Source organism: Chinchilla lanigera, unplaced genomic scaffold (assembly GCF_000276665.1).
Source record: "Chinchilla lanigera isolate Chin_1 unplaced genomic scaffold, ChiLan1.0 scaffold00101, whole genome shotgun sequence".
NCBI lineage: Eukaryota > Metazoa > Chordata > Mammalia > Rodentia > Chinchillidae > Chinchilla > Chinchilla lanigera.
This window is the reverse complement of record NW_004955502.1, coordinates 7680085-7689704: the sequence shown is the minus strand read 5'-3', so window position 1 is coordinate 7689704 and position 9620 is coordinate 7680085. Positions and strand designations below refer to the sequence as shown.

The window sequence follows — 9620 nt, the reverse complement described above, 5'->3', positions numbered from 1 at the left end:
ATAATCATAAGTGAAATAAATCAAACATACATGTGCAAGCACCACATTGTTTCACTAGTGTAAAACCTGAAAGAGTTAATTTAAACTAAGAGGTATGATAGACATTGTGAAATGATAGGAAAGCACTCAAAGGTAAAGGGCAACTGGAATGTGGGAAAAAAGAAGGGAAAGAAGGAGAAATTTTGTATGTATCTATATACAGGACAGTTAACATAGTTGTTCTACTGTCTTCTATTTCTTTGCTGAAAGAAACTCAATGAGTCCTTGATTGATCAATATTGCATGTGTCTATCTGTTTTCATGAGAAATCAGTTTGAAGATATCAATATGCAATACAACAAGCATTGTTAATTTCTTACCACTTTGTTTGTAACTGTATTGTCTGTACTGTTCTTTTGCTATTTTGTAAAAGGTTGTCTGTTAATGTTTTCCTCCTTTTATTTTTAAAATAAAAAAACCAAAATACTTCTGTGGGACCTTGATTTGGTGAATATCTTAAAAATATATTGAACATTTTAACTACCCTTTTTTTACTCCCATTTATATTGCCTTATTTTGATGAACAGTGCTCAGGAATTGTACCCATTTAGTTTTATTTGCATCTCACTCAGTAAAGAATCATGCCAACCTGTATAAATATCTTCATAGCTTCAGGAATTTTCTTTTTTGTTGTTTTTTCTCTTCTGGTACTAGGAATCTAACTCAGGGCCTTGAGTTTGCCAGGCAGGTGCTGCACCACAGAGCTACATCTCTGGCCCAGGAATTTTGACATTCGTGATGAATTAAGTAGTGGGCGAATGGCAACATGGGAAATGATAGCTCTGTCTTAGAGCAGGAGTCTTCCTCAGGGAGTAGCTATGATAATAACATCAATGCTTTCAAATTTCTGGCATTGCCCCTGTGTCTTAGTGAATTATTCATGTATGATAACCCATACAGAAATTGTGCCAAGACTTATTTTCAAAACTCTGCAATCACCACATCTTTCCTTATATGTCTTCTAAGTTATAAATACGTGGCACATAAACAAAGCTATTTTGTGCATCAAGAGCAGTGAAGCAGTGTTTCAGCTGTCTTACTCTTGAAACAAGAGACAACCGTGAGACCTTATTTCTAACTGTCAAACTCACCACCACAGTCACTATCATTTGGACCACAGATGGCAGACATACTTTCTACAACTTTGTTTCTAAGTAAACAGCATTTCATCAAACAGCTCTGTAGAGAGAACATACAATATTTACATTCCTCTCAGCTCCTCTGCATTTTGCCCAAGTTTACAAGCATATTTGGGATGAGGCTGGGATTACTGTAGAGCAAGCATGTTCTCTCCAATTTGGTTAAGAAGAAAAACTAAACCAGAATACAGTACAGGAAAACCCTTTTCAAAGAGATTCTTTTGGTTGGGTTTTTTCTTTTTTAAAAAATTTACATGCAGCTTACTCAGTCTTTCTGCAAGGGTACATTTATCATTTCTGTTCCTATTTTCTCTGTTCATAAATACCTGACCAAACACAGTTCACTTAATTAACAGCTCTCTAAATAGATTTGCACTTGCTGCCTTAGGGGATGAGACACTGTCGGCAGAAACTCTGGAGTTGGCTGGCAAAGCCCCAGAAGTGCCAAATCTCATGCTGAAACTGAAGATTCAGAAGAGACCTGAATGCAGATGGTGGGAGAGACAGAGGCCACGGGGTGCAGGGGGGACAGGGCAAGGAGAAGGGCGGCCTCCTTCTGCCATCTCTGAACGGCTGGTTTTGGGTGTAATATTTGTAAACCCCAGGGATGTACAAGGGTCCGATGAGGTCAAAATTCACACTGAGCAGATATTTGTAAAGCCAAGGAACTGAAATTTCTGCAAACAAGAATTTCAGGCGCTTGATGTGTCAGCCTATATCCTCTGGCCATTAGAAACATAAAAACAAAACTTTAAAAGAAAAAGAAAATAGAGAAAAGGAGATAACAGAAAACTTCAAGATAATGAATTTACTGGACCCATACAAATTTGCATGTTAATGGATATTTCTGGGTTTTCCTGCTAAGAGTGCTGATTTCTGGGCTGCAAGACAGTGGAGGCTGAGATTGTGGGGGTCCTATTGCTTTGTATTAGCAGAGTGTGTGCTTCTAGGAAGCAATTACATATTTCACACAGCTGAGATGAAAGTGGGACGGCTACACCGGAGACTCGAAATGCTCGTGACAACAAAGCACAGCTTTCCTTCTATACATGTCTTTACTCCTAGTTGTTCTGATACATGACCAACGAAGATCAACTAGAATGGAAAGAATATGTTTTTAAAGATGGCTCACAGTACCTCAGCAGCACTGTGAATTACCAGTTGGGTGTTGCTGTGTGATTATGTTTTATTGTGTACTCTAAGCACAGTGGTTAGAGAGGTCAGCTCTACCAGGGACTACTGCAGCCCTGACGCCATCCCCAACCATCACTTATAAACACCTGCCCTGGGACAAGCATAACGCTCCATAATGCTAAAGCAGAAGCACAAAACTGTGCCTGCAAGTGGAAAACTGGGTGTGGAGATACAAATGCTTCTCGATTTTGCAAAAAACTGATTATGGCTGAGCAGTCCTGGCCTCAGAACAGGGACTGAGAACTAAAACCCTTCCTTTTCTTGCTTGGTCAGCAGTTGTTCTTTTTAAATTAATTCAGTATTTTTAAATTGGGAGATTAAACACACAATCCATATTTCTACATTCTCTAGAAAAATTAGACTTGAGTAAATGAGATTTGAGTTTTTTAAATGCAAGAAACCTCCACTGGTCCACAGTGCAGGCTGGTACAGTTACACTCAACAGCTTCACCCACTTACCCTACCACCCTACCACCTGGGATGTTGGTCTTAGAATTCCTTAGAGGCTTTATTTTAGGTTCTCTACTAAATGCTGCATGATATTGAGCAAGTCATTTGTTCTCTCTGCCTGTTTCTTTATCTCCAAAGTGGGGATTATAATATTATACTTACATCATCGTGTTGATATGAAGATAATCTTGGCCAAGGGCCAGCTAGGCAGTAAGTGCCATAATGCATGAGCTATTATCATGTTATCAAATAATTAGAATATCCAGGTTGTATAACCCTTACTTGAAATGCATGGAGCCAGAAGTGTTTCAGATTTTAGATTTTTGTGAATTTTGTATTATTTACACATACAAAGTGGAATCTCTGTGGGAGAGAACACAAGAATTCTTGTGTTTGTGGTGCATGGCCCCATGGCAGTGCCATGGACAGAAACATGGATTGTCCACCCAGAGGTCTGTGTGCAGAGCTGAGTACTTCATGCATGCCAGTGCGTAGGGTGGGGGTGAGGGTCATATATCAGCCTGTCCCATGCTCCCTGTCCTTTCAGTAGTTCTACAGGAAACAACATACTGTATTAACACTCATAAATCAAAAGCAATACATGTATCAAAATTGCACACAAACTGCCTCAGAAGGACTAAAATGGTCTGAAGAAAAGATTGTTCCTGTGATAGAAATTTCTACATATATTCATCAACAAATCAATACATACACTATAGTAGTAATGTGATTTCTAATTTATGTGGTTCTATACAATGTGGAAGCAATTTTTAAAACACACTTGAGTTACACTTTGGTGTTTCTTAAATTCGGATTAATTTCATGTTTTTCCCTGAACTATTGAATATGTCAAAATTTAAATAAAATGGAAAAATATCCTACTGAAAGTCAGAATCTATTCTGGTAGAAAGGCTTGTAGCAGCTTCAAAATATCAAAATTCACTCACTATATCACTAGGAAACTGAGATCTCTTCTGGGTAGTATCATCAACATGAGGAAAAGGATCAAAATAACCAAAACAAAAAAGGCAACCAAAATGACACCCAAAGAGATCAATATGTTTATAAGCATTAGAACACAAAATGAGAAAAACAAAAGGAAAGCAAGAAGCAAGAAAATATAAGTTCAACCAAACACTTCAGATGTCAAGAGCAACTTCATTTTGAGGAGTAAGTTGGCTTTGTTCAGTGCCATGTTTTCTTTCACTGTGTTCAGTTACAAAAGGCAATACCCAATTACAGATTTTTCCAAAATTGTGATCCTGATAATATGTATGAAGAACAAAAGATTATAAAATAGGCAAAATGCCACAAGTATTTTCAAAGAAGAACAAATACAAGTGATTAGATTATTTTGAGATTTATTTTTTGGTACTGAGAATCAAACTTAGGGTCTCACACTTGCCAGGCAGACGCTGTACTACTCAGCTAAACTCCAGCCCCAGGAGATTCTGACTATCATAGACCAGCACTAAAGCTTGCACTAATCGTTTGTAAGTTATTTTCAGTGTGACAGACATAATTTACATAGGAAGGATGCACAGGTGGAATGCCTACCCCAGGAATTCTCAAGGGTAACAAACACTAAGCAGAACCCATGGAGCCTGTGATTTCTTCTATGCCCTGTGAACCTGGCAGAACTCTAGTGGATCCCCATTTTAAAGGACAGAAAAAGCAAGATTATCTCTGCTGTGCTAAAACATACTAACAGTTGTCAAGTTTTATATGAAAGTGATTTACATTTTCAGAGTCATGAAAAGTGAGGTTTTTATGTAATAGAAATCTTATAGGAATCATCTCATTATTGAACTTAATCTGTTGTACATGAATGTGGAAAAATGTGAAAATGAAAAAGCAAATGTGACTTATTTATCCAATCACTGTACCCAGGCACAATTAAAATAATTGCAGAACATGTGGTACATGAAGTGGTAAACTACACCCAGAGTACCACCCCAGTAATGGCAATTCTACACTGACCATGACAGCATGTACCTCACCACTGATGTACAGATGCGACAAACTCTGACCATTCATTCAGTAGTAATGGCACACAACTGCTACAAAAAATCTTATGAGTAGTTTAACAATGTGAAACATCTATTTGTGAGTTTCTTTGCCCAATGAAACCTGTCCTTGGCAGTGCTTCCTGCCAGTGGAAGGCACTTGCCATCAGTTGTGTCACAACACAGCAGTTTCAAGAGATGAGAACTAGGTGACAGTGACCCCTTGAGAACATGATACAGAACATGTGTTGCTCCTCCCTTTGCCTCATCAGGTTACAAGCTGCTTTTCAGCACCAGAAAGGTATTAGTTTGTTGTTTTTAAACAGGTTTTTTTAAAAAATAGGCTTCATTTCTTAGAGCAGTTTTAGGTTGATAGTCAAGTAGTTGAAAACACAAAGTTTTTCCATATATCCTGCACCCCTATACATGCAAAGCTTCCCCATGTATCAATATGTCCCAGCACAGTGACACACACTCTTTATTAGCAATGTAAAGTCCATAGTTTACATTAGATGAACTCTTGGTGTTGTGCTCTTTATGGGTTTGGACACACATGTGTATCATACAGTACCAAATGGAGTAGTTTCACTAACCTAACACAACTGTGTGCTTTACCTATTCAGTCCTCCCTCCCCGGTTGATTTATCCACTGATGTACTGAAGGACATTGTGGTTATTTCCCAGGTTGTGGCATTTATATGTAAAGCTGCCAGAAACATTTGTGTTCAGATGTTTGTGTGGCCATAAGCTTTCAACCCTTGTGAATAAATATCAAGAATGGCTGCTAGATTGTACAGTAAGAATATTGTTTAGTCTTGTAAGAAACTGGCAAGCTAATTCTATAGTGACTATACCATTTTGCATTCCAACTAATAATGAATGAGATTTCCATTGTTCTAGCGTTTGGGATGGTTAGTCTTCTACATACGGGACATTCTAATAGGTATCACAGAATTTCACTATGATTTTAATTTACATTTCCTTTATGACATGTGATGTGGAGCATCTCTTCATCTGTTCATTTTCCATCTGAATATCATCTTTGGGCTCTCAGTCCCATATTGAATTCGAGTTGGAAAAGGCGAGTCTGGTCTCAAAATGAAAGACCATGATCCAAAGGAACCAGAGCAAGTGAGGAAGCTGTTTACTGGTGGTCTGAACTTTGAAACAATGGATGATAATTGAAGAGAACATTTTGAGAAATGGGGTACACTCACAGATGGTGTGATAGTGAGAGATCCCCAAGCAAGGCTGGCCCCTCGCAGCGCAGGAGCATGGGAGACAGGTCCCCAGTGTCTGGGAAGCCACTCAGTGGTGTGCGCTGGCACACGCCAGCCCTCAAGCCAGCCACCACTGCGCAGTCAAGAACTATCATGTCACAGAGAAGCAAGACAAAATTGGTGCAACATGCACCAGCTGCGGAGGCCCGCCTGCGGATGTGCATGAATCATTCTGACACGGAGAAACCCCTGGAAATACATGCCACACAACGGGTCTCTCTTGCCCCTGCTGTTGAGAACCAGAAAGGTCCAGAGTCAGGGGAGGAGCAGCTGCTGAACAAGGACTCAGAGAATACGAGAATACAGACTACACCTGAAAACTCAGAGGTCTAGTTGACCGGAGTCACAGGAGCTGTTCAGAAGCTGGAAATCAGGAGGACCTTGCACAATACCCGAGGAGACCCCCTGGAAGCCACTCTTCCCCTGACAGTACAGGCTGCAGTGGAGGAGTGCGTGGAGCTCCGGAGAGGTCTGCACCGAGATTCCTGCTGCTTGTGCTGATGGTTGGGGAGAGGACATTAAGTGATTGTGGGGTCCCAATGCATTGGGAGGCTGGAGAGAAAAAGCTACAAAAAATGGCTTTTGCCCCAGATGGCTCACTTGAGATGTTAGTAAGAATTGTCTCCTCAGTATTCTACATCCATGGTGAGGAGGAAGCCAAGGAGAGAAAACAGACCAAGAAAAAGCAGCTGCTTTTGCTGCAGCACTAAGAGAAACAGACCCTAAGTCTGATTCTCAGGGCTCCAAGAAGAACACAACGACTGCATTCATCTGTTACCACTGTTAAAAGCCAGGCTACCTCAAGAGGAACTGCCCTATGAAGCCCCCTGGTCCATGCCCTGAATGCAAATGAGACCACTGGAAATCTGTCTGCCCTCTAAAACGGAGGCCCCAGAGCTCAGACCCATTCTACCAGTTAGTCCAACAGGAATGAGGGGGCCCAGGGCATACTCTGCCTTCTCCCTCTGGCCAGACTGTCATCTCCATGGAGGAGCCCCGGGTAATCATGACTACAGAGGAAAAAGAAAACAGCCTAGTGCTAGACACAGGTGCAAGTCTCTTGGTCCTTCTTTTCAATCCTGGCTTTCCTTCCAGCTGTCACACCTCAGTGAAAGGAGTCACTGGTGAGGAGGTAATATGCTGTTTTTCATAACCCTTAGGCTATTTTTCACAACCCTTTTCACAACCCTTGTTAGATCTTTCTTGTGTATCTCTGTCTTCCTGAGAAACTACTTTGAAGATACCACCATGTATTACAGCAGCCATTGATATTTTCCTACTAATCTGTTCATAACTCTGTAATGTTTGTATTGTTCCTATGCTATTTTATAAATGGATATATGTTTACTATTATGTGTTTCCTACAACAACCATTCAGAATAGTCAATGATTATTCAATTGGCCACTCATGTATAGCTATTTATTTTCTTTAGAAGCCATTTTGAAGATACCAAAGTATAGTACAACAACTATTGATAATCTCCTGCCACTTTTGCCTGTAACTCACTATTATTTGCCTATTTGTTTTCCTGTGAAACTATCTTGTAGATAACAATATGTAAAACAGCAACCATTGATAATTTCCTACCACTTTGTCTGTAATTTGGTTAGCCCCCCCCTTTTCCTGTGTTATCCTTCTTTTACTCTTTAAAAAATAAAAAAAAATGAAAAAAAAAAAGAGATCCCCAAACAAAAAGCTCTGGAGGCTTTAGTTCTGTGACTTCCTCTTGTGTTGAGGAGGTGGAAGCAGCACTGTGTGCTTGATCACAGAAAGTTGACGGGCTGTAGTGAACCAGAGAGCTGCTTGTAGAGAGGATTCAGTAAAGCCTGTGCCCATCTAACTGTGAAAAAAATGTTTGTTGGTGGTATTAAAGAAGATACAGAAGAAAATAATTTGAGAGACTACTATATCAGTCAGGGTTTTACTGGAGAAACATATATAACACAGGATGTACAAATTAAAAGAAATTACAAGATTGGCTTATGACGGTCAGCCAGAGAGTTGTATGGGAAAGTGTGCACAGGGTGTCTGCACACTGAAGAGGGAAGGAATCAGTCCAGGGTCTGGAGTTCACTGCAGAGTTCTGTGCAAGTCCATACCAGGAGGCCAATGAGTCTGTGACAGAAGGCTGAAGGATCCAAGGCAGAAGCCGAAGAGTTTGCACTAGAAGCCAGGAGACTAAGTCCAAGCTGAAGGGGAAGACTGGAGCTCCTCCAAAAGGAATGGAAGCACCTCTGTCCTTCTTCATTTCCCTTTTATGTAATCTAGGTGATGATCCACCCTAGGGTGGCCAATTGCTGAGCCAAGTATGGTTATGCTTCTAAACTTCTCAAGTTGACATAATCAATCAACCACTACAACTATTTTGAAAAATATGGCAAGATTGAAACCATAAAAATTGTGGAAGACAGGCAGAGTGGGAAAAAGAGAGGATTTGCTTTTGTAACTTTTAATGATCATGATACAGTTGATAAAATTGTTGTTCAGAAATACCACACTATTAATGGGCATAATTGTGAAGTGAAAAAGGCCCTTTCTAAACAAGAGATGCAGTCTGCTGCATCACAAAGAGGTCATGGAGGTGGATCTGGCAACTTTATGGGTCATGGAGGAAACTTTGGAGGTGGTGGAGGGAATTTTGGCCATGGTGGAAACTGGTGGAAGAGGAGGCTATGGTGGTGGAAGAGGTGGCAGCAGAGGTAGTTATGGATACAGTGGACTTGGAGATGATGGTGGAAATTATGGGGGTGGCCTTGGTTACAGTAGTAGAGGAGGGTATGTTGGTGGTGGACCAGGATATGGAAACCGAGGTGGTGGATACGGTGGTGGTGGAGGAGGGTATGATGATTACAATGAAGGATGAAATTTTGGTGGTGGTAACTATGGTGGTGGTGGGAACTATAATGATTTTGGAAATTTTAGTGGACAATAGCAATCAAATTATGGACCCATGAAGGGGGACAGTTTTGGTGGAAGAAGCTCTGGAAGTCCCTATGGTGGTGGTTATGGGTCTGGTGGTGGAAGTGGTGGATATGGTAGCAGAAGGTTTTTTAAAAACAACAGAAAAGGGCTACAGTTCTTAGCAGGAGAGAGTGCGAGGAGTTGTCAGGAAAGCTGCAGGTTACTTTCAGACTGTCGTCCCAAATGCATTAGAGGAACTGTAAAAATCTGCCACAGAAGGAATGATGACCCATAGTCAGAAAAGGTACTGCAGCTTAAACAGGAAACCCTTCTGGTTCAGGACTGTCAGCCACAGTTTGCAAAAAGTGCAGCTACTGATTAATGCAATGTAGTGTCAGTTAGATGTACATTCCTGAGGTCTTTTATCTGTTGCAGCTTTGTCTTTTTCTTTCTTTTCATTACATCAGGTATATTGCCCTGTAAATTGTGGTAGTGGTACCAGGAATAAAAAATTAAGGAATTTTTAACTTTTCAAAAACAATGTCATCTTTGGTAAGGTGTCCTTTAAGCTTTATGGCCTATTTTTTAGATCAAGTAGTTCACCTTCTTA

The 9620-nt window shown here is 40.4% G+C and overlaps 1 pseudogene; it reads left to right on the top strand.

Moving 5' to 3' along the window:
* Nucleotides 1–5926: 5926 nt before the first annotated feature.
* On the top strand, nucleotides 5927–9305 carry LOC102015546 (annotated as a pseudogene).
* Nucleotides 9306–9620: the final 315 nt, after the last annotated feature.